This window comes from Silene latifolia, chromosome 7 (assembly GCF_048544455.1).
Source record: "Silene latifolia isolate original U9 population chromosome 7, ASM4854445v1, whole genome shotgun sequence".
Lineage (NCBI taxonomy): Eukaryota > Viridiplantae > Streptophyta > Magnoliopsida > Caryophyllales > Caryophyllaceae > Silene > Silene latifolia.
Window position 1 is genome coordinate 762900 of NC_133532.1, and position 25513 is coordinate 788412.

Sequence of the window (25513 nt, forward strand, 5' to 3'; positions counted from 1 at the left end):
ACTAGCTTTCACAACTTCATCCTCAACTTGCTTCTTTGGTCCTTCATACCTCGTACCACTCCTCAAATGAATGGCACTAACCGTTTCATGTCTTGGGGGATTACTTTGAGGTGGTAATTGCCCCTTTTGCCTTTGAGAACTTGAAGATTCTAGTTGGGTCAATTGAGTTTTCAACATTTTTGTGTGGGCTAGGATGTTGTTGATGGTGATGTCCTTTGCTTGGCTATCCTTTTGCATTTGAGTGAAAAATTCTTGTTGATTCTTTTGCATTTGGAGGACTGCTTTTTCAACATCAAAACCTTGGTCATTTTGTTGATTGTATGGAGTTTGATTTTGGTAACCTTGGTTTTGGTTGAAAAAGGGTCTTTGATTTTGGTTTCTCATGGGAGGTGGGGTGTATGTTTGTTGAGGGTTTTGAACATTTTTGCTTTTGTATGTTAGATTTGGGTGGAATTTGGTGTTTTCATTGTAATAATTGGAATAAGGGGTACCACTCTTGTATGCTTGAAAAGCATTCACTTGTTCATTTGTTCCCCTACATTCACTTTGGTCATGTCCCAAAGTTCCACAATTCTCACATATCCCACTTGGGAATGATGAAGGTGCTACCATGGCATTAACATGATGCTTTGGTGATTTTGAGGCTTCTTCAAGTTTAGCCATACCCTTTTCAAACTTCAAGTTAATGGTATCAATAAGATCACTAAGTTGAGCACCCAATTGAGTAATAGAGTCCACTTCATGCTTTCCTCCCCTAGTAGCCTTGCGAGCTCTACTATATTGTGAGTTATGGACTGCCATTTCCTCAATATTGTTCCAAGTTTGATTATTGTAAACTTCGGTGAACATACCGTTTGATCCCATGTTGAGAATGTTTCTTGAGTCTTCATAACGACCATTCCAAAATTATTGTACCAAGAACCAATCGCTAAGTCCATGATGAGGACACGAGCGACAAATTCCTTTGAACCGCTCCCAAGCTTCATACAAAGATTCTTCATCCCTTTGCTTAAAACCCGTAATTTGAGCTCTTAGCATGTTACTCTTTTCCAGAGGGTAGAATTTTTTGTAGAAAGCTAGAGCAAACTTCTTCCAAGAGTCAATTCCAAGAGTAGCCTTATCAAGGCTCTTCAACCATTGTTTTGCGGTGCCAATTAGAGTAAAAGGAAATAAGACCCATCGAATTTGGTCTTGAGTTACACCGGTTTGTGAAATCGTATCATAATAGTCACAAAAAGTCTCCATGTGAGAGTGAGGGTCTTCACTAGGCATCCCCCCAAATTGGCTTCTTTCGACTAATTGGATAAATGCGGATTTTGCAATGAAATTTCCAGTTAAGTGTTGTGGTGTGGGAGTACCACTGGGTAGGTTTTCCTCTGTTGGTACGGAATGTGATGAAAATTTAGGCATTGTGGGTTAATTTTGTGTTGGATTTTGTGTTGGGTTCTCCTCACCTTCTCTTGCAAAAGGGTTTACGAACTCAATAGTATTTGTTTGAATATCTACAACCTCACCAATACCTCTCAAAGTACCTCTAACAAGTCTTCTATTGTTTGTCAAAGTCCTTTCAATTTCGTGATCAAAGGGTAACAAGTTACCTTGTGATCTTGTAGACATGGAAAATATCAAACAACTTGAAAACAATTAGAACAGACCTTGAGGAGTTTTACTTCCATAAGGCAAAGAAAGACACAACTAATAACAATCTAATAAAATCAAATCAAGTTAACACCGTCCCCGACAACGGCGCCATTTTTGGTCAGACTCACTCGGAGATTTAGTTTTCGGTTACTTGTCGTTAAGAGAACCTAGACCAAAACAATATTTATAACTTCACAAACAACTCTACTATTAGTAAAGAGGCAAGTAAAGGTCGGATCCCAAGGGACGGGTATTGATGTAGGATTTTCGATTGCAAGTAGCGGTGTCTAGGGGTGTCACGATTTGGGGTTGAGATGAGAAGATCACTAAACTAAATAGCAATAAAAGTAAACAAGCAAGATGATTAAAAAGAGATGTAACAAATGATTAAAAGCACTAGGGTGTCATAGGGTCATAGGGGATTCATGGGAATTAATCATACAAACATATTCTCAAATTATAAGCAAGCAATTATTGTTGTGATGGATCGAGTTGGTTTATATCTTACAATCCTAGGAAGGTTTGGGTCCCGGAGCTGAATCGATTAGATTGTACAACACCTACAAGTCGACTTAATCCTCCCTACTCAACTTTATGCATTGTCTAATGAGACTCGAGTTGGTTTATGTCTTACAAGTCTCATTGAAAAGGTAAGTGATGGGTAAAAAAATGCAAGGATTCATAAGCTCGCATTTCATCAAACATAACATGTGCATAAGTTGAGATCACAACAAGCAAGAAAATAAACTATGAAAAGATATTAAATTAAGCATGAATCATTCCTCATGTTGGTTTCCCCTAATTACCCATTAACCCTAGTTAAGGAAACTACTATAAATACCCCATTGGTTGTCAATCACATTAACAAAGCAAAACATGATGAATAAATGAAGATGATTAACAATACTTAAAAAGGGATTAAAAGGATTATACCTACTAATGATTCCAAAATAAAGCAAAGAATAATAGAAGTACTTGATGATTGATTGGAAGGTTGTCAATCTCCCAATAATAACCCAAATAATCTTCAGTTACCCAAAATAAAAGATGAACAAAAGAGAGATTAAGGAAATGAGATTTGTATTAAGACTTGATTAGAAGTTGATTAACAGATTAAAAAGAGATTAGAATGATATAAACTACACTAAGGATTGACAAGAAGAATATCATTATCTAATTAGACTAATCGGGTATTTATAGTGAGAATTAGGTACACAAATTAGGGTTTACTAAGGGCTTAAATGACGATTAAGTCCTTGAGGAATCGCTCCTCTCAGAAAAGATGCAAGTCTCCTTTTTACCGGTCTTTCATAAATATGCGCATCTTTCATGGAGGGAAGAAAAGGATCGTGTGGGCCTGTAAGGGAATCCGAGCGTCCAAGGTGTCGGGACGGGCGGATTTCCCGGTGGATGGACGGGCGGATTGTTGTGCTGGACGAGCGGATTGTTGGTGGTTGGACGGGCGTCTTGATGGCAAAGACGCTCGGATTCCTCACGTCTTGGACGGGCGTCTTGCCTAGTTGGACGGGCGGATTTCATCACAGCTTTCTTTTCTTCTTTTCTTTTTCCAATAATCCTCTGGGATTTAGTCGGGGATGCAAGGATTTCTTTATCATTGCCCATCTACTATAATATGTACAAAGGCCTTCTAGTCTTGTCTTCTATTTGATGCTTGGCATTAGATTCGATCAATTTAGCTCCATTTTGCCGTGAAAATGCAAGGTTTGCACTCCTCTCCTACCAAGGAAACAAAACCTCAAAGAATATGCAAAACAAAGGACTAAAGATATTAAATGACCCAAATATGCACTAAAAAGCATAGGAACGAGGCTAATTCGGGGAGTAAATATGCTCAAATAATGGTCATATCACTGTTTCGAACAAAGTTCGCCAGTTCCATGTCAGTGTATCGAGGCCATTCTAGTGCATCATTTTCTACTCTTTCTCTGGATAGGTTCTCAGAACATGTAGTAATTTGATCGCACGCCCTCAACTCCTTACTGGCAGTTGGTTTATCGAGGTCGGAAACAATTGGTGTATAAATGGCCATATGATGATCAATATTCCCTACCATAGGAGGAGGAGGAGTAGAAGTCGCGGGAGTAGCTAGAATAGTAACGGTGGGGTGAGTGGGCTCATTAAAAGGAGGGACATCATCAATAGCACTGGAACTTGTTTGCATATCTCTTTCGCTTGTTCGCCTCCTATTGTACTCAACCCACCGTTCTTGATTATGATGATCATCCGCTACCACTGTGGGCGCATTGACGGGAGGGACATCATCAATAGCAGTATTATGAGAGGGAGATAAACCATGCAACATAGGAGTTGGCTCAGAATGGTCAGGTTGTTCATCAGCTTGAATACAAGACATTAAAGGTTCAGGTTGAGATAAAAGATGATCATCAAGTGGTATGATTTGGCATTCTGGTTTTGGTGGTGAACGACGTGAATGTATTGGTTGCAAAGCTTCACCCATCACATCCAATGCCTCCAACAATTCAGCGTTAGACCACCCACATATGCTCTCCAGATTATCCCCAATATTCTCCACATTACCCTCCACATTATCCCCACTATTCTCCACATTACCCTCCACACTCTCCTGTATATTCTCCTCATTATTGAAACTCTCCGCATTCTCCTCATTCTTCACATTCTCCTCATTCTCCTCATTATTGTCTTGTTGAGATAACCTAAAACCATCAGCCATACCATCTACAGCTGCAACTAGTTTAGAAACTGTTGCTGAGAAAGGTAGTTTGCTCAGAGCTTGACTAGCAAGACATTTGTACTCCGCGAAAGCTTGAGCCATGACCTTTGCGGAAAGCGCAAGTTTATTAATAAACTCAGTAGTACAACCTGAATTGTTAGGTAGAGGAGGATCAGTAGGGTCTTCATGTTCAGATTGTTGTTGTTCAGATTGTTGTTGTTCACTTGTTGGCTTTGAAGACTGCCTAAACTCAATAGTACGAAGCAGAAAAGGTGCATGTGGCTTATGTTGAGTGATGACCATTGGAGGCTCAATAGAACCCCTGCCGAAAGTTTTCTTGTCCGAATTTTTGTCATTCACTTCCTCCTTAACTCTCTGGGATATATGTTCTTTAGTCCAAGTTGAGAGCGCTGGAAACTGCCGAGTAACAAGGCGTGATTTGATGACACATCGGTCTAGATAAATGAAAACCATGACCATAATAGGTCCACCAAACCAATTTTCTTTCAGCTTTTTGGTCTCAAACTCCTCCTTTTGCCAAGACTCAACTTAGGCAGCCAATTTCTGTTTGATGAAATTGCACCATTTGAATTCGGAGATCAAGTCAGTGTTTACCATACTTTTAAGAAGTCTCAAACTTGCTCGATTCCCTACAACACCGCCTAAAAGAGCATTGAAGATGTAAATGATGAAATTGCGCTTGAAATCATCTCCACTATCTCTTTGCGTAGAGAGCTTGTGCATAATGTCTTTGACCTCAATGGAACTACCTTTGTATTGACTTTTGAACTCCTCCAAAACAGACAAACAAGAAGGGCACTTATCTCCATTTTTTGCTTCAACGACAATGTTTGGACCCATTGGCAATCCCAGGCACATATGTATATCTTCCTTTAAAACAGGGAGTTTCCCATCAAACAACGATCCATTAAAGGGGTCGTAATTCGAAACTAGCCAATATGCCAAGTTACCCGGAACAACATCTGTTTTAAGAAGCAAGAGAGAACCAAATCCATTTGTTGTATAACTTGAATCTGGTTATCTGATGGTGGATTATCCTCATTGCTGAGAAAGTTATAAAGCCCAGCAGGAGACATCCGAGTCCTCAACACCGGCAATCGCTCTTTATAGGTTCTTTTCTTTTTTTCAGCGGGTTCACATACTTCACTAGTAGAGGTAGCTGGTTCCGATCGCTTCATTTTAGCTTGCTTCCTATTATGCACCAAGTAAGGTAAAATAACATCAGAACTAAAATCCAAAATGTAAACATTTTAAGTAAGTTTGACAACAGAGAAGGTGATTTCATCCACTTATTAACAAGTATAACAATATTATCTTCTACTCTCACTAAACAGAGAAGGTCTGAGATTCACACAATTAGGTCCTAGATTCACACAAGTAGGCCCTAGATTCACGAAATGCAAATGGGATGTAGCTACTGAAAACTTAACGAACAATACATTTAAAAACTGGCAATATAGAAGGATAAGATAATGAAACATGCATCCAAAGAACATGCATCCAAAAGAACGATAAATTAATCACAAAACCATACGCAAGCAAGCTTACAAAAAAGTGACAATATAGAGACTACTAAAATTGAACGAAATAAGCAAGAGAATCGAAATCTACTAAAAAAATGGAAAGGAACATACGAAAAAGAGGAGAAATCGACTTCAATTATGCTCGCAAAACCCTATACCCTCAATAACAAAAACCTGCATAATAACAACAATAATTTGACAAATTAAAGAAAGTTGATTGAAAATTATGGTGAAAAATACGAAACAAAAAGAGGATGAATCGAAACTTGAGAAAGTAGATAGAAAATACCTAATTTGCGGATGATAGCGACAGTAGAAACGGTAATATTAATGGCAGACGAAAAGCTCAATGATAATGGCGGATGGAAAACTCAATGATAATGGCTAGATAATGGCGAAGACGGAAGTGAAATTAGAGCACTGAATATGGAAGTTGAAGAGAGAGAGAGTTAGTGAATATGGAAGTTATTTTGTGAAACTATTCATGAAATTGTGAAAATTTGTCAGAATGGTGGATCTTTACTTAAAAAGTTTGTATTTCTAATTTTGTGAATCTTGGATCTTATTACGTGAAACTGGAGCATGAAATTGTGAAACTTGGTCATGAATAGTTGATCTTCAGTTAAGATGTTTCTTTTACTCAATGTTGTGAATCCTGGAACTTGTCTTGAGAAACTGGAACATAAAATTATGAAACCTAGACCTCAATCCAGCATTAAGTATTTTTGTGAATTTAGTCTTTAGTCTTTTTTATAATGTGGATTTTGTGAATTTAGTCTTTAGTCGATGTCATTATTTCCCAATGAAGTAAAGCCTGAATCCAGCATCGTTTCCCAATATAGCCTGAATCCAGCATCGTTTCCCAATGAAGTAAAGCCTTTAGTCGATGTCATTAATCATGTAATTGTGCCAAAGATATATCCAGACCTGAATCCATTAATCATGTAATGTACATAATACAGAAAAAGATGCGAATGAAATGAGAAGGCTTGCATTAAACATCTTTGTCTCTCAATAAAAGACCGTCATACGAAGTACAACCGTCTCATCTTATGGTCAAATCCATGTTTCACAATTTCTTGTAGCATTACATTCTCGACTACTCACTACATTCTCGGCTACTCAAATACAAGACTAAAGACTAATCAATTCATGGTACCATTACAAACAAACAATGTCATATGGACGAATTTCATCATTTAGAATACTGAGTACATCAACACAAGATAGATATAGCAGTCCTGCTGAAGCAACAAATGTCCGCCAGTGAACACATATCAATCGGAGAAAGATCATTTTCTTGGAAAAAGACTGTCATGTCATCAATGAAACACCTATACCATCAAAAACAAGTAACAATTAAGAGATTTTCACCCAACTTATTTACAAAATGTTCACCCAAGTTATGACCAAATGGACTTTGCATTAATTTTAAGTCAAGGAAGTGTACCGTTTTTGTATTTTTATCCCATTTAAGAAGTTCCAATATTATCTTCTTTCGATAGTCCGGCAATTTCTGCAAAAGAGATTTTCATACAGTATATATTTAATTGGCAAGGTAGGAGTCAAAACCCGTAAATTTATACCTCAAAATATTCACTGTTGGTCCATAAACTTTCATTGTCCAACGCATCCAACCATTTCAGCACATACATTCCACAATCAAAACTACAAATAAATAAACATTTATGAGTAAAAGAAACATCTCAAGTGAAGATCAACTATTCATGACCAAGTTTCACAATTTCATGTTCCAGTTTCACATAATAAGTTCCAGGATTCACAAATTAAGATAAAGAAATTTATTAAATTCAAATATCAACCATTCATTTCAGCAATATGGGATTGGGTACTTGGTTTTGGTCAGAGAGGGACCATTCAGGTCCAGTTTCAACCATTCATACTTGGATGACAAAAACACAAATATGGCCTAAAAAACGAAGATACATGGTTACATACCATGTTGTTTGTTGAGAGACTTCAAGGTTGACAATTTCGTTCATGTGCATCAACCGCAAAGATTCAAATGCAGATGAACCACCACAAAGAACAGATGAAACTTGGTACAACTAGAACATGAAAAGGCCAATAAAACATAAAAATCTGACACGGTTATATTTTAAGAGACTACAGATAAATACTCCAAAATATTTTGGGAAAAAATCATACAATCTCTTGGGCTGTGTGGTTATCAGGATCCGCATGTAAATCGGTGCTTGAATCGAGGATGAAATTTACTTTTTGCTTTAAATCGCAAACGCAAGCCCACCAATGATGACACTTATCGGCACGCATAGGGATAAAAACCCGCAATAGACAAACCACTTAACAATACACATGAACGGAAATAAATAAAGAAGAAAATAAATAGCAGAAGAGGGATCTTTCACCTTTTGGATATTGCTACAATCAAATGGAATATAATCAGACTTCAGGTATTGACCCCAAATAGCTGGGTTGCGCTCGAGATGAACAATCTGCATGTGACAAAAGTAGGACTATTTTAATAAACTAGAGCGGAGCAACATTAATAAAGCAAATACTTGAATATCAACATCGAAAGGATTTGAAGCTCACATATACTGTTGTTGGCAAGTATAGGACATCTGATCTACCAAGTGTGGACTTAACTCCAAACATATCAATCACCTACAAAATCAAATTTAACAAAACAAAGGTAAAGGTTTCACAAAATAAGTTCTCGAATTCACAAAATAAGTTCCAGGAATCCCAAAATAAGTTCACAAAACAAGTTCCAAGATTCACAAAATAAGTTCCAAGATTCACAAAATAAGTTCCAAGATTCACAAAATAAGTTCCAGGATTCACAAAAAAGTAAAATAAACATCATAAGTGAAAAGAAAATATAAAATGAAACATGAAAAGAAAAAGGAAAGGAAAATGATACTTACCAGATCCATAACAAAGCCACGCGGTCCAAGGGTCTGTAAAGCATGTGTTGTGACTTCCATCCACGGAGTGGACACCATAGCGTCACTTAAATATTCAGGAAATGCAATTAGTCAATATATCTCTCATAATATAACTTTTATATTGTAAAATCAAAGAAAAATCATATAACTTTTATATTGTAAAATCAAAGCAAAATCATTACAATTTAGTTTTTGCCGATTTGGATCTGCAAACATAATCCAACAATTGTTGGTCACTGTAAGGTAGTGGTCGAGAGCCACTGACATAATACGAACATATAAGATTATTTAATCAACTAAAGTACTAAAGAATGAAAAGGTTTTATAAGAAAAATTTGATAATATTAAAATAAGAAGGTTCTTACAGTGGTACACGACTCCATTCTAGTGCATCGTTTTTTACTCTATCTCTTAATAGGTTCTTATTACATGTAATAATGTGATAGCACACCCTTAATGCAAAACACTTCAGCTGAGTTTCCTATAATTGGAAAAAGGGGAATAATAATGTGTTGCAAACTTATAAAAATTTATATTTATCAATGTATAAATAGAGAGTAAAAGTTGAAAAAGTAATCTTACAGTATATATGGTTATTGGACAATCACTTTTGTTTCCTTTGTAATTCTCCAATATGTTCAATAAATAGAGGCCATTATCAATTTCATCAGAATTTAGGTTTGATTTTGGGATAAACACTTCGGGCGTCCACAAAAGATTTGTCAGTGCTGGCAACTTTGGTTTAAGAAGCCGGATGAGCCTTTATTTCTATATGAACAATAGAGAAATTAGTCTTTCTTAGCACAGGTATGAACAAAACTTATTTTGTAAGGTACAAGACTGTCAAAACAAACACTAGCTACGAATCATGTGAACCATACATCTTAGTTTGTAAAACTTGGAGTGAAATGGTAAAGGACCAGAGGTTCACAAAATAAGATCTAGGATTCACGAAATAAAGGCCTACATTCACAAAGTCCCCTATTTTGCCCTTTTTCTTATTTGGTGAACCTCAAACCTTGTTTTGTGAATCTCAGACCTTGTTCAGTGAATCTTAGGGCTTATTATGTGAAACTTGGTCAACATAAGTGGCTAAAGTGATAAGTTCTTGTAATTTAAGATTCACAAACCTTAAGTGTAGGCTTCACAAAATAAAGTCCTACATTCACAAAGTCAATTCCTAGTAGAATCACAATAACACACATTTTCTATGCAAAATGGAAACAATTGACGTACCACAGGTTGTATAAAAAAAGAATAATGAACAGATGTGCCTTTCATAGGATGGATGATTTGCATTTTGCTACTTTTAGTTCTTAGGTCGATACAAATCAAGAAAGGTGGGCATGAGGCGGAGACTATTGGAGCGCAAACCTGAAAAAAGGACAAAAAGTCATTGAATTAAAAAGATAAAAATGCAGTGAATAAAAGAGACAAAAATGAACTTAAGTTGAAATATAAGCAGACCAAAATCAAAGACTTACTAGTTGAACTCCAGAAACATCATCATTGTCGAGACACTGGGAACAAAAAATAAGATCAGTATGAGTAACGATTATAAGTCAACATCATGTAAAATAGACTTGGAGAATTGGATAAAGTAGAGAGTAATAAGACTAACACTTTCATTTCTATACGGCACAAATAAACGAGAAGGGGAAGTCCGGGATCTGAATATCTCATTACTATTTAAGATCTCACAATAAACATCTACGACATGAGAAGATATCCGATCACCTTCAGCCACACTCTTCAACTGGCTCCTTGTCAAAGTCTGACATTGAGTTTGGAAAAGAATCTCCATTTCATCATATGCTTCGCCAAGTATGAAATCTAATACTTGTTTCTCAGCTTGATTCATATCCCTAATAATATTAAGATTTCTTTGCAAATAGGGCGATCAGAAAACTTCCGCTGGAACTACAACCCTCCTCTTACAACGAACTGAAACATCGTCTTCAATTGGTAATGGAGATAAGGGAAATGGGATTGCAGCAGTAGTTGGGGTTTTGCAAGGAACACTGGCAATCGACTTTGCCAAATAACGTGGCGATCGACGAATATAGACATTACTGACATATCGTTTACTGACAGATCGTTTGACAGATGGTTTATCGAGTATTGAAACAAGTGGAGTATCTGGTAGGACAATACCATTATGATGATCAAGAGTTGTGTTCCGTACCATATTAGTAGGAGGAGTAGGAGTAGCTGCTAGAACAATAATTGTGGGCTCAGTGACGTCCTTGACAGGAGGAACATCATCCATAGCAACGTGAGAGGATGTGTTGCCTACCAAAGGAGTGGGCTCATTGAAAGGAGGGATGACATCCACAGCAGCACATGTGGCAGGTTCAGGTTGAGAAGATGTTGTAGGTTCAGGTTGAGACAAAAAATGGTCATCAGCTGCTAGGAGCTTAAAGGATGGGTATTCTGCATTTGGTGGTGGTGAATGATGTGGCTCTATTGGTTGTAATGCTTCACCCATCGTCTCCAATGCCGCCAACAAATCAGCCTGAGACAACCCCCAAAAATTATCCACATTCAACCCACCTTTCTCCACATTCTCATGAATATCGTCAACCACTTTCTCAACGATATTCTCATCCACAATGTCCGAGACCTTTCCCTCATTCTTCACATCCTCCACATTTTCAGCATCAGCCTCTTGTTCAGATGACTTAAAACCTTTTACCATACCGTCTACAACTGCAACTAGTTTCTTCACTATTGTTGTTGAAGGCAGTTTGGAGGGAGCTTGACTAGCAAGTGATTTGTAGTCCACAAAAGCTTGAGCCATTTCCTTTGCAGAATGCACAAGTTTATGGATAAACTCACTAGTGCCTGCATTTTTATTCCCAAGTAGAGGTAAAATGACAGCTTCAGCTTCAGATGATTTATCTTGAATTGTTTACTTGGAAGACTGGCCAAGCTTAATATTTAGAGTAGGAGGACACAACTGTGAATGATGTGGAATATCTTGGTTGATCACCATTGTAGGCTCAAAAGAACCCCGACCGAAAGATTTTTCATCGCCATGTTTGACATTCAATTCCTCCTTTATGCGCATGGATATTGCTTCTTTTGTCCAAGTCGACAGTGTTGGAAACTGTCGACTCACTAGCCGTGATTTAAATACTCAGCGATCTAGGTAAATGAAAATAAAGACGATAATTGGTCCACCAAACCAATTTTCGTTCAGCTTCTTGGTCTCGAACTCCTCTTTCTTCCAAGACTGAACACTGTCAGCCAATTTTCTTTTGATGAAAGTGCACCAGTTAAACTCGGGGATGCAATCAGGGTTTGACAAACTTTTAAGAAGTCTTAGGCTTGCCTTATTGCCTACGACACCACCTAGAAGAGCAAAGAATATATAGATGATGAAGTTTCGCTTGAAATCATCACCACCATCTCTTTGTGATTGCAGCTTGATCAGGATGTCTTTCACCTCAATTGCATCTTTTGCATATTGAATTTTGAATTTTTCCAAAAGAGACAGATATTCAGGGCACTTATCTCCCACTTTTGCTTCACCAACAACTTGTGGATCCACTTGTATTCCCATGCAAAGATGTATATCTTCCCCTAAAACAGGAAGTTTCCCATCAAACAACGATCCTTTTAAGAGTTCATAATTTGAAACTAGCCAATAAGCTAAGTTTCCAGGAACAAGATTGGTTTTAAGGTGTAAGAGGCCGCCAAAGCCCATTTGTTTGATGGCTTCTATCTGGTTTTCAGAAGGTGGACTCGTCTCATGGTTGATAAAATTGTAAAAACCAGAAGGAGACATCCTAGTCCTCAACACAAAACAGTGTCTGTCTTTGTAAATTCTTTTCTTTTTCATAGTGGCTCGAGAGAGTAGTTCAAGTAGCTTCGTAGGTGTTTCAAAGAGAATCGTGAGTGGTTCAACACGTCGCTTCATCCTGGCTTTGCTTGCTTCCTACTGCTCAGTAAAGCCTACTATTCACAAAGCAAGGGAAATAAGTTCACAAAATAAAGAAAACTTCACTATATTTAGTTTGTTTATTATTTAAATTAATATAGAAAACTTCATTAATAAGGAAATGCAAACTAAGGAAAGTATACAACAATTCAGTTACAAGATTCAGTATGTTATGGTCAAGATTCACAAAATAAGTTCCAAGGTTCACAAAATAAGTACCAAGGTTCACAAATTAAGTACCAGCATTCACAAAATAAGTTCCAGCAATCACATAATAAGTTCCAGGATTCACAAAATAAGTTCACAAAAATAAGTTCCAGGATTCACATAATAAGTTCCACGATTCACAAAATAAGTTCCACGATTCACAAAACAAGTTCACAAAATAAGTTCTAGGATTCACAAAATAAGTTCCAGGATTTGAAGTAGGGGGCCGGGTGTCCTAAAACGGGACGGGAAAGGGTTTAGGGTTGGATTAGGCGGACCGCTACCGCGGATCCGCCTAATCCAACCCTATACCCTTTCCCCTGCTACACATTCGAGGGGCAAGAAGACCAAAAGACACCTTACAGGGGGACGGGTAAACCCTTTTTTTGGGGGGACAGGATTTAAAGTAGGGGGCCAGGTGTCCTAAAATGGAACGGGAAAGTGTTTAGGGTTGGATTAAGCGGACTTCTACCGCGGATCCGCTTAATCCAACCCTAAACCCTTTTCCTTGCTACTCATTTCAGGGGCAGGAAGACCAAAAGACACCCTACAAGGGGACTGTGCACCCTTTTTTTGGGGACGGGATTTAAAGTAGGGGGCCGGGTGTCCTAAAACGGGACGGGAAAGGGTTTAGGTTTGTATTAGGCATACCGCTACCACGGATCCGCCTAGTTCACCCCTAAACCCTTTCCCTTGCTCAACTAATTCGAACGGCGGAAGACCAAAAGACACCTTAGAGGGGTCGGGTGAACCCTTTTTCGGGGATGGGATCTAACTAGAGCGGCCGGGTATTCTAAAACGAGACGGGAAAGGATTTAGGGTTGGATTAGGTGGACCGCTACCGCGGATCCGCCTAATCCAACCCGAAACCCTTTCCCTTGCTCAACTAATTCGAACGGCGGAAGACCAGAAGACATCCTAGAGGGGTCGGGGGCACCCTTTTTAGGGGACGGGATCTAACTAGAGGGGTCGAGTATCCTAAAACGTGACGGGAAAGGGTTTAGGGTTGGATTAGGCGGACCGCTACCGCGGATCCGCCTAATCCAACCCTAAACCCTTTCCCTTGCTCAACTAATTCGAATGGCGGAAGCCCAAAAGACACCATAGAGGGGCCGGGTGAACCCTTTTTGGGGGGACGGGGTCTAACTAGAGGGGTCGGGTATCCTAAAACGGGACGGGAAAAGGTTTAGGGTTGGATTAGGCGGACCGCTACCGCGGATCCGCCTAATCCAACCCTAACCCTTTCCCTTGCTCAACTAATTCGAACGGCGGAAGACCGAAAGACACCCTAGAGAGGTCGGGTGAACCCTTTTCGAGGGAACGGGATTTAACTAGAGGGGTCGGGTATCCCTTGTTCATTGAATTCGAACACCAGAAAAACCGAGTGAACCCTTTCCCTTGTTCATTGCATGGAACAATATGTAAGAAAACAAATACAAAATTATATGAAAAATCAGAAGTAAGGAACATTGCATTATACATAGAAAAGTGATCCATGCAAATATTTAAAACAAAGTACAAAATTACATGATAATTTATGTTATCCAAAATGTTAAACTAAGACGTACATAATTATATAGAATGTTGACACTACTACGAAATTATACAAAATAACAAAAGGGCAAAGTTAAAACCTTAAAGTGCGAAGCCCCAGTTACACAGATAGTACATTACAAACAAGGGACAACTCTAGGCTATATATACATCATCAAAGGTAAGTCAAGAAAAGATATATTTCTACGAGTGACTAGTAAGTCAACAGCAATGCCAATAACTATATCTCATTCTTAACTCGGCGTAGCTAAAGCATGCAATAACTCATTAATATGACTGCGTGTAACATCATCAAGAGCATTAAGATGAGTACTCTGAGATGGAATTTTTGCTTGGTGATAATGCAGTAAGAATTTGGCAGTCATATCCTCCGCCATGAAACATTTGCATGTTTGAAAGACTATTCTAGGACCCCTACGAATTGTCCGAACACCATTCACATCATTTATGTATACAGAAAGCCAATATGCCATGCTGACCCCAGGTGCACTTTTGTGTATCAGAAATAGTTGAGCCCAATTTCGACATACGAGCGCCATATGTGCTTTATCTTCGTAATGATCAATTTTAGAGAAGATTTGTTTGCATAAGATCTTGATTATTAAAAACAGAATGATATGCTTGATAGTGACGATCAGGCACTATAACTTCCTGTAATGGCGAAAAAGAGAAATCCATAGCTGTTTGTTTTTCAGTGACATAAAGTTCGCGAAATGACACTTGATCTTGGTCAAGAAGATTAACAACACAACCATTGCACCAAGTTGTCATACTTGTCTATGAAACAAGTGAAATAAAACTATTAGTAAAACAAAAAAGCAGAAATAGAAACTCAGAACAAGCTCATAGATTGCTTCAAACTTGATCGTTTACTCTTTTAATGCATTCTCGCACTAAAAAAACAAGCAACAAGTACTTTGACTAATTAACTGTAAGTTGTTATGTTTGCAATATACACCAGCACAAGCTTAATTAACAGTAAAAAGAGTACAATCTGAACACTGAATCAAGCTATTGTTGCTTCATGCTAGCTCGCTTCATACTAGAGGTAGCCTCGTCGAGTGAACATTGTTATTCACCATGGTAGGGAAAACATTTGAACTAAACAATTTCAGACATAGAAATTCATGTTGCATAAAAGCACATTCCAGTTTCATGTTGCATACATGACTAAATTTTACAAGATACGCACGTACCGGCAGAATAGATGCTCAAGAAATCACGAAGCACTAAATACTCGTAAGAAAACAAGGCCAAGCATTCATGCCAAATTTGAAAGTATAAAGAGTCTAGTTTCGCAATATCGTCTCCCAGTTTCACAAAAGAAGTTCCAGGATTTACACTACCAGGAAGAGATATTATTAAGAGAAAGAGAACTAGTATTGAGTACAAGGATCACAACTAGCATTGACAAGGTCAGATGCTTGTTTCACAAATTAACTTCCGAGTGTCACAAAATTAGATCTAGGAATCACAAAAGTAGGGAAAATAAAAAGGTTTAGATTCTAGGACCTTGTTTTGTGAATCTCAGACCTTGTTCAGTGAATCTAAGGGCTTGTTTTGTGAAACTTGGTCATTATAAGTGGTTAAAATCATTTATTTTGCTCTTTTCTTTATTTGGTGAATTCACAGACCTTGTTTTGTGAATCTCAGACCTTATTCAGTGAATCTAAGGGCTTGTTTTGTGAAGCCAAGTCATTATAAGTGGTTAAAATCATCTATTTTGCTCTGTTCTTTGTTTGGTGAAATCTCAGACCTGTTTTGTGAATCTCAGACCTAGTTCAGTGAATCTAAGGGCTTGTTTTGTGAAACTTGGTCATTATAAGTGGTTAAAGTCATCTATTTTGCTCTTTTCTTTATTTGGTGAATTAGATCAAGGAATCACAAAAGTAGGGAAAATAAAAAGGTTTAAATTAACTGAAGGTACATAAATTAACTGAATTTAAGGGAAAAACTCAGTGAGTAAAGTAATTTATTAAGGTAAGAAAGGGGAAGGACCTTACAAAGAAGGAGAGAAACAAATTAATAAGTAATGAAAGTGCACTGATAATACCGAAAACAAGATGAAATAGAGAAGACGGAATGAAAGTTACGAAATAATTGAAATGAAAACTATTGAATAAACTGAAATTGGTCATAACCAACAGTGAACAATAACAATGAAACTTCAATTGCGAGCATAATCGAGCAGAAACGAAATGCATAGAAATCAAACTAAGTCGAGTGAAGGAAAATAGAAAAATAAGAGAAAACTGAGTAATTATACTAATTAAATAAATTTAGTAAAAAAACGGAAAGGAACATACGAATAAGAGGACAAATCGACTTCAATGGCGGAACAAATGTGACGGAGTTCAGCGAATGGCGAAGACGGAGCTCAGCTGAAGACGAGCTGAAGAGAGAGAGTGAACGGAGTAAATGTGATGGAGTAAATGATTGAGGATGAAGGGAAATGGCGGAATAGATGAGCTCGTAGAAGCTCGGTGATAATGGTGATAATGGCGGAAAAGTAGATGAAGGAAGAGAGAGAAATAAATGAGGGGAAGTGAGATTGTAAATGAGGGAAAGTGAGTTAGTTGGGGAGTATATAGGGGGACACGTGTCAACATCTGGTGCATCTGTAATAATTAGATCCAATGGTGAGTAAATGGTTCAGCCGCCTCACCCTAAGAAGGGTGCCTCACATGATTCAATTTCTATATATATATATATATACATATATAACTGATAGGTACACAAGTTTGTAACCAACTTTTGATCATAATAACAAACGACATTTATTTACTCTTGGTTTCTTCTTATGCTAACTTATGTTCATCCATGGAGATCATCATTTCATATGATAACAGAGCCAGGTTGATGATCCTTCTCCATCATGATCGTTCTTACGATGATTGACGCAATTGTGATCTCAACTTGGACTTACCTCATTCAAAATAAGCAACAGGTACCTCATATCATTAAGGATTTTTATTACATGTGGAAAACTAGTTTAGTGGTAGGATTAAGACAGTTAGTATTGACAATGGAACAAAGTTCATTCAAGAACCCTGCAAATTAATGCTTGGTGAAAGAGGTATAATACACTAGACTAGTATAGGAGGAGTTCCTTAACAAAATGCAAGAGTAGAAAGAAAACTGTAACACACGCGAATTTTTCGTTTTGGCATTTATAATTTAATTAGTCATTTTATTATTTTATTTGTATTTTAAATCCGTTTTTTTAATAAAAATGTGGCTTTACATGTATACCTGTGGGATTTATCTGTATGCATCCCTTTGAATTTAAGGACTATAAGGAATATATCATGATGAATGCTAGTCATAAAATTAAATTACATAAACAAAAGGGTAAAGAGAATTAGAAATAACCTTAGGTCCTAGCTAATTCGGCCTATGAACAATATCACAATGATATTCTCCTATCAGTTGCACCCAAGATGCTCCGAGAAATACCCCTCAAAATTGCTAGAATGAGATCCCCAATTTTCTGTAAATATTAGGGTTTTTGTGTTTTTTTTTCTGATGAGAGAGGAGGCTAGGTCAAGAAAAAGAATTAGGGTAGAATAATTCTCTCCCTTTCTTTCTTATACTGACCGAATTATGGAGTTAATTAGGAAAGAATAAATCTTTCCTAATTTCGGCCCAACTGACCGAAATAAGGAGTATATGCTCCTTATTTTTGGTCTTTCCAAAATTATATAAAATGTGTTGAATTGTCATCTAGTGAGGATCGAACCCATGACCTCTTGGTATGTGTACCCTCACTGTTACCACTATGACACATTCATCTTGTTGATATTAAATATAACTGATTATATTTAATTACGAATTAACAGATTAATTCGTCCAAGCTAACATTACATATATTTAATTAAATATAACTTATTATATTTAAATTACGAATTGACAGTTAATTCGTCTAACCTAATATTATTTAATTTTCATTAAATAATTATCTCATCAACACATTGACTAACTATTTAGTCATATTGGGCATCAATATGGCTATATTTTTATAACCACATTTCTCAAACACATCCTATAGGTGTGACCTTTAGAGACCAGTTGATCACCGCCATCTGTATGATAATAACGTCAAACTTTCTAGCTAGCCAACCGTTACTAGGTAAACGTTAATCAACTGATTAAATATACGAAGTATACCCTTGTGAACCTGTAAGAGATTTACAAATGTTATCACACTAATTTGTGGAGGACACAAGCTCCAACAATACCAACTTTAATGTTGATAAAAATATCCGTCTCAAGTATGTAGTAGATCATGAGACGTGTTTTAATGCTTATCGACTCTTTTAGGCCGAGTAAATTTATTGGCTTCCGCATTACTCTTTTCCCTCCACCCAAAGCCCATAACAAAACCCTAAAATCTCATCTTCGTCCCTCATTTCTCGGCACACTATTCACCACCTAACACCTCAAAACCTCAATTTTTACACATCTCAAACATTTAACCTTAAGACGATCATTAAATCTTCGTTTCTTATCGGTTTTCAACGATTTCCGCGCCTATCGCTTCCTCTCCCCGTCCTCCGTAATTCTAGGTAAGAAAGGAAACAACTTTATTCACCCATAGGGGCTGCCGAGCCCTATTCTACACGGTACGCATTTTCTAATTTCGATTCTTAGTCTTAATTTGTGTTTTCATATATTTAGGAGAAGGATTAGTTGACCGGAAGTGGATTCTTATAAGTTAGATGATTTCATTAGAGATTAAAGGCTTAATAGGATAACGGTGATTCAAGTTGTATTCGAAGGAATAAAAATCGCAAGAGTGCAGCGGAATCTAACGAACTAAACAGTCTGTTGGACTAGGTACGACTCGATCTGAACGTACTAGGTACGACTCGATCTGATTTGCAAGGATATTTGACAAATTAGACCTATAATTTTCAAATGGGGTTGATTGTACTCAAGACCTATTGAGAAACAATCTTAGCTAGACTCGAGTCGCGTGGAACACTAAATAAAAACTTGGTATGCAAACGACACACACAAATTTGGAGAGAAAACACAAGTGTTTATCTTATTATTTGTTTAGAAAATGCTTCATAAAAATTACAACTCAGAACCGACATATATATAGCCTTCCACACACCTAAGGCTCGGTCAAAGCCAAAAAAGAGCAATTAAGAGCAACTAAAAGCAATTAAGAGGGCATTTACCCATAGAGTCTACATTCAAAAGGGGTGTTAAGTGCTGCCATTAACACCAGGTATTACTACCAATTCAAAGTAAACATAATTAGAAAATAACATGGAAATAACTACTAATTAATAAATAGGTAAGCATTTAATGCAAATATAGGATTAAACACACAAATTCTTTGAGCTGTAGCCGTTTACCATGGCTGCTACGGTCCTTGCATTGGTATCCTTGCCTAGCTTTACCAAGTCTACATCCAAGTGAGCTTCACTCGAACCTAGCATAATTGGATTACTTGTATACTCGTTTTCTTGCTTGAATTCGAACCCAAATTGCAAATGTAATAGTTGCCGAGACTGTTTCCTAGAGCCATCAAACGCAACAGTCGCAGCCACTTTTTCGTTACCTTGACATTTAATACTTGAGTTCACCACTTTGTATCATCCCTCCCTCCCCCCCGAAGTGAAATGACCTCAATTTCAGAGCACCCTTGTGCCGACTTCCCCCACCTCCCTCTGTGTACAAGCATAGACACCACCTCCCTAACCATGTTGCCGATAAAGCTTATTAAACAAACCAAAATTGTCATAAATGCAGCAACCCTTCGTACCTGAAATTCAAACAAATCACAAAATCTAGGAACCAGGAACATGTTATCATCGATGGTTAACGTTATTGGCTCAACAACAACTTTGAATTTCTGGCCAGAATTGAATGTATTACACGGTTCTTTGACACAAGCAACACGCGCTTCCCCATCGTCATAATCATCAAAGATAGGTGGACGATTAAAATTGACCGACCAATTTATGTTGCTGCAATCTAGCGCCGCCTTACCTAAATCAGTTTCAAATTCTTCATCTATGGCTATCATTGTGACACTCATCCTTTTCTTGAAACCTCAACGTATAGCTTAGATTGCTTTGGAAGACATGGGCTTAAGAACGACCTTCTTACCTTTAAAAACCAGTTGATACTCGTTGCTTCGCCCTCTATCCATCACGTCTCTATCATATTGCCAAGGTCGACCCAAGAGAATGTGACAAGCATCCATAGGAACCACTTCACATACAACCTCGTCTTCATAAGATCCCATAGCAAAACAAACACGAACCTTCTTTGAAACGTGCACCTTCTTGTCATCTTCCAACCAATGTAAAGCATAGGGATTTAGGTGAGTAATGGTTTGTAATGCTAACTTTGAAACTATCTCACTTGAAGCTGCATTTGTATAACTCCCAACGTCAATTATCACACTACACCATTTATCTTGCACTTGACACTTAGTGTAGAATAGTTGGTCACGTTTCTCCAAATCAATTGGTGATGATTAAACCTGTAAAGTACGAAGAACTAGGGCACAATCATAGGTAGGGATTATATAGGTTTCTACAGTATCTTTATCCTCCTCATCCTCGTAACCCTCTAGATTAAACACAACCCCTGACTATTCATCCCCAACCAACAAATCCTCACGCACTTCAATAGCCTCTCTTAAGGTTACGATTCGTTTATTTGGACAAGCACTTTGATAATGTCCAAATCCTTGACACTTAAAATATCGTACCTTTGACAAACTCGTCTCCTTTGGGGTGTTTGATGTTTTGGAATTAGGATTTGGAACAGGGGTACTTCCGACGGCATAACTACTACCCGATGCTCCTAGGTCCGACACAAAATCAGGCTTAGACTTACTACCCTCCACGTTTGATCCCCCTTATCTCGAATTCCCTTGTGCCTCAATTTTCATGCACAATCCACACAAGGTGGCAAAATCAGCATAAGAGTATAATTCAACCGAATTAGCAATGTGTCGATTCAACCCACGTAAAAACCGAGACATCTTTTGCTCCTCGTTTTCCTCCAATTCCCCCATCAAACAGAAATTCTCAAATTCCTCAATATACTCAGTCACACTCATCTTACCTTGTACCAAATTAGCAATTTTTCGATATAAAGTAAGCCTATGCATTGTGGGGACATACCTTTTCCTTAACTTTCATTTCAAGGACTCCCATGATGTGATCTTGGCCTTACCATCCCGTGCCCTTTGTGATTTCAATCCTTCGAACCAAAGTGAAGCCCCTTTGCTCAATTTCAGAATTGCATACTTACATCTCTTCTCATCATCAAGGTCTTTGAAATCGAACATACGATCGATTTTACGCTCCCATTCTAATTAAACTTCAGGATCCGTGCCTCCCACAAACTCCGGAAGTTCAGTCACCTTGAATTCATCAATACCCCTAATGTTATCAAAACGCATAGGCTGCCAACGAGGTCCTCCTTCTTGGACATTGCGTAGGTCGTCACGCAAGTTCTCCAATAAATTTGGGTCATCAAAATCCATCTTCAACCGAATAGGATCAGGAGCCGAAGCTCTGGTACCACAAATGATACAAGTGTGATTCGAACAAATAAAACTCGCAAGAGTGCAACGAAATCTAACGAACTGAAAAGTCTGTTGGACTGTTCGATTTCAGACTCTGGAAACTATATCAATAGTTTTTGGACGTGAATCAAGAAAGAACAAACAAGATCCGAATGTACTAGGTACGACCCGTTCTAATTTGCAAGGATATTTGACAAACTAGACCTATAATTTGCCAATGGGGTTGATTGTACTCAAGACTTATTGAGAAATAATCTTAGCTACACTCAAGTCGCGTCGAACACTAACTAAAAGCTTGGTATGAAAACGACACACACAAATTTGGAGAGAAAACACAAGTGTTTATCTTATTGTTTGTTTAGAAAATGTTTCATAAAAATTACAACTCACAACCAGGCATATATATAGCCTTCCACACGCCTAAGGCCTGGAGAAAGCCAATAAAGAGCAATTAAGAGCAATTAAAAGCAATTAAAAGCAATTAAGAGGGCATTTACCTATAGAGTTGTAACCGAAATAAACATTCAAAAGGGGTGTTAAGTGCTGCCATTAACACCAGCTATTACTACCAATTGAAAGCAAACATAATTAGAAACTAAACATGGAAATAACTACTAATAAATAGGTAAGCATTTAATCCAAATATAGGATTAAACACACAAATTCTTTGAGCTGGAATAGCCGTTTACCATGGCTGCTACGGTCCTAGTATTGGTATCCGTGCCTAGCTTTACCAAGTCTCCATCCAAGTGAGCTTCAGTCGAACCTAGCATAATCGGATTACTAGTATACTCATGCTCTTGCTTGAATTCGAACCCAAATAGGAAATGTAACAGTTGCTGAGACTGTTTCCAAAAGCCATCAAACGCAGCAGTCGCAGCCACTGTTTCTTTACCTTGACATTTAACACTTGAGCCCATCATATTTGTATCAAACGGTGATAGGTTACTCAACATTATGTCCATTTTGTGTGTTTATATGTTGTAGTATACTCATATGTGTTAATTTTTAATCTTTACATGTTTTACATGTTTATAGTTGAATAAGTTTGTATCTGACACCTTATGGTTGTTTGAGAAGTTTCTAGTCTTTTGGTTACATGAGTGTTTACATGGAAGAATTGGATTATTTACATGCATGAATTAGTGAGTAAACCATCTTGTTCATGCTTAATATTTATGTTTGGTTATGTCATGAAATTGTTATTTTGTAAACTATTGAGTTGAGAACAATTGGATAAAGTTGGTTCCTTGAATATGTAAACTATTGATTTCCGTCCCAAGTATACGTATGAAATTCCTAGTTAATTACATGTTATTATTCAATTGGATTGTAATGATAAGATAAGATTTATTTGGGGATAAAGATGTAGTTTGTATGTGTCGTGGGAAGCAGCCCGAAGCCGCGGTTTCAGCCTGACCAGTGTTGGTAAAATGGCCATAACGCCTTTGTTACGTATTTGTTTTGGGCTTATGACCCACCGTTAGAACCGTAAGAGGATAAGCTATCACTCCAATTAGTTTCACCTCATTCTCATGTCTATAACTCTAGTTATGACCATTTTACCTTGACCCTTGTTGTAGTCGAGTACTAAACTTGTTGTTATAAATTGGGTTTTATGTTTCTTGTTGGGTATGCATCTTAACCTTGGTTCTAATACTTGTGTATGATGTATTGACACTTTTTATAGTTGGAACCCCTTGCTTATATCTAATTCACATGTTAAACATCGGTTTTGGTTGTTAAGGTTAAATGCGGTTCAGTTTGGGTTTGTTTACATTTTACCTAGTGTTTCGTATTACTTAATTCATTTATTATCGTTTGTTTATACTATGTTTAATTAAAATGTAAATATGGAGTATAATGTTTATTCATGTTAGAAAAGTATTAAATGATGCTATATACTTCATATTTGAGTTCTCATTTGTTTGTTTACGTTTTGCCTCGTATTTTGTATCACTTAATTCATTTGTTATCACTTGTTCTATTTTAAGATCAAGTAACTTGTAAATATGAAATAAAATGTTTAGCCATGTTATACAAGTATGAAATGACTTAGTATATTTTACTTATGGGTTATTACTGGCTCCTTTTCACGTTTTCATCATATTTCAAGTATGGGTGATTTATTCTATTTAACTACTGGTAATGGGTCGTATTCTTGTGAAAATGTCATAATGTTATGCCTTCTTGCATGACTTATATTTACACCCTATTTGTGCTGATTGTAGCAAGTACGGGTTTGGCCCACTTGTGCTGTTCTGGAAAGTGAGTTGTATCTTAGTCTTTTCCGTCACTTTTGTGCTGATTCCGGCGATTGGGGTACTCGATTTTTGTTCTGTCATCGAGTCTTGGATGTGGGTTGTTCTGACGCATGTCAAATCGGGTAATTGTGACCTCCCGAGAATCTGGCCAGGTTTAGACTAGGACCATATTATTATCGTAGCCCTACCCGAGAAAAAGTTAGTTTAAGAGTAGTAAATATCTTGCTTGGTTATGGTCACTGGCATATGTCTTTGTACACGAGACTTTACATCTTATGTGGTTGAATGTAAGAGTCTTGGTCCAATCGGACAGTAGAGGTGAGATGCAAGCCTTCTAGTTACGATATGATTGCCGAGATTGATGCTCCCATATGTTCTTATGGTGAGATGCAGCCATGAGTGTGCATGTGACGTTAATAGCCACGTCCTGTGCAATGTTTGTTAGAATATTTCCAAAGTAATGGCTATAATTTTCAACTATATGTATTGCAATGATTGACTACTCGTTTATATATCTCACATGACTTAAATACTAGTTTTATGTAATTTGGACAGTCGCATATGTCACATTTCACTGGAATTCGTGCTTGTGATGAACTAACCGTATATATGTTCTTTCCTTTACTTCACTTATTTAAATATGCCTATGACATGCTCATTTGCTATTCTATCATACTTTCTCTTATTATTCTAACATGAATGATCCCATGCTTGTTTGTTCAAGTGAATTATATCCCGTGTTTATTGTGCCTTGCCTTAATTGAGTTCTTTCTTATGTTCATTTTGATATAATGTGGTTGGGAGAACCTTGAGTTACTCCCCACTGACTGTGGCGTTCATGTTTACATGAATGACAGGTATTAGTTGGTGCATTTATGGGGTGAAGACATGCGTGAGCTAGCGAGTACCTTGACCGTTGTCTTTTTGTCTATCGTTATGCTTAGACTCACGTTTTAGACTTGTATTCGTGGGATATCTCCCCCCCCCCTTCACTTTCAAGACTTGGTTTGTAATAACCTAAGTTTGCTTATCATTGCACTTGTTTTATTTTGTTAGTGACTCATGCATGTTAAACTTTAACTAGTTATAAAAAAGTTTTTAAAATTTCATAATTTTCGCTTAAATTTATTAGTTATATTTTCCGCATTTTCGCAGG

General features: G+C 37.4%; 1 non-coding gene across 1 annotated transcript; it reads left to right on the forward strand.

Moving 5' to 3' along the window:
* Positions 1–931: 931 nt before the first annotated feature.
* LOC141593571 (small nucleolar RNA R71) lies at positions 932–1038 on the forward strand. The gene has a single exon (XR_012521645.1). It is a non-coding gene; the product is annotated as a small nucleolar RNA R71 (small nucleolar RNA).
* The last annotated feature ends 24475 nt before the right edge of the window (positions 1039–25513 follow it).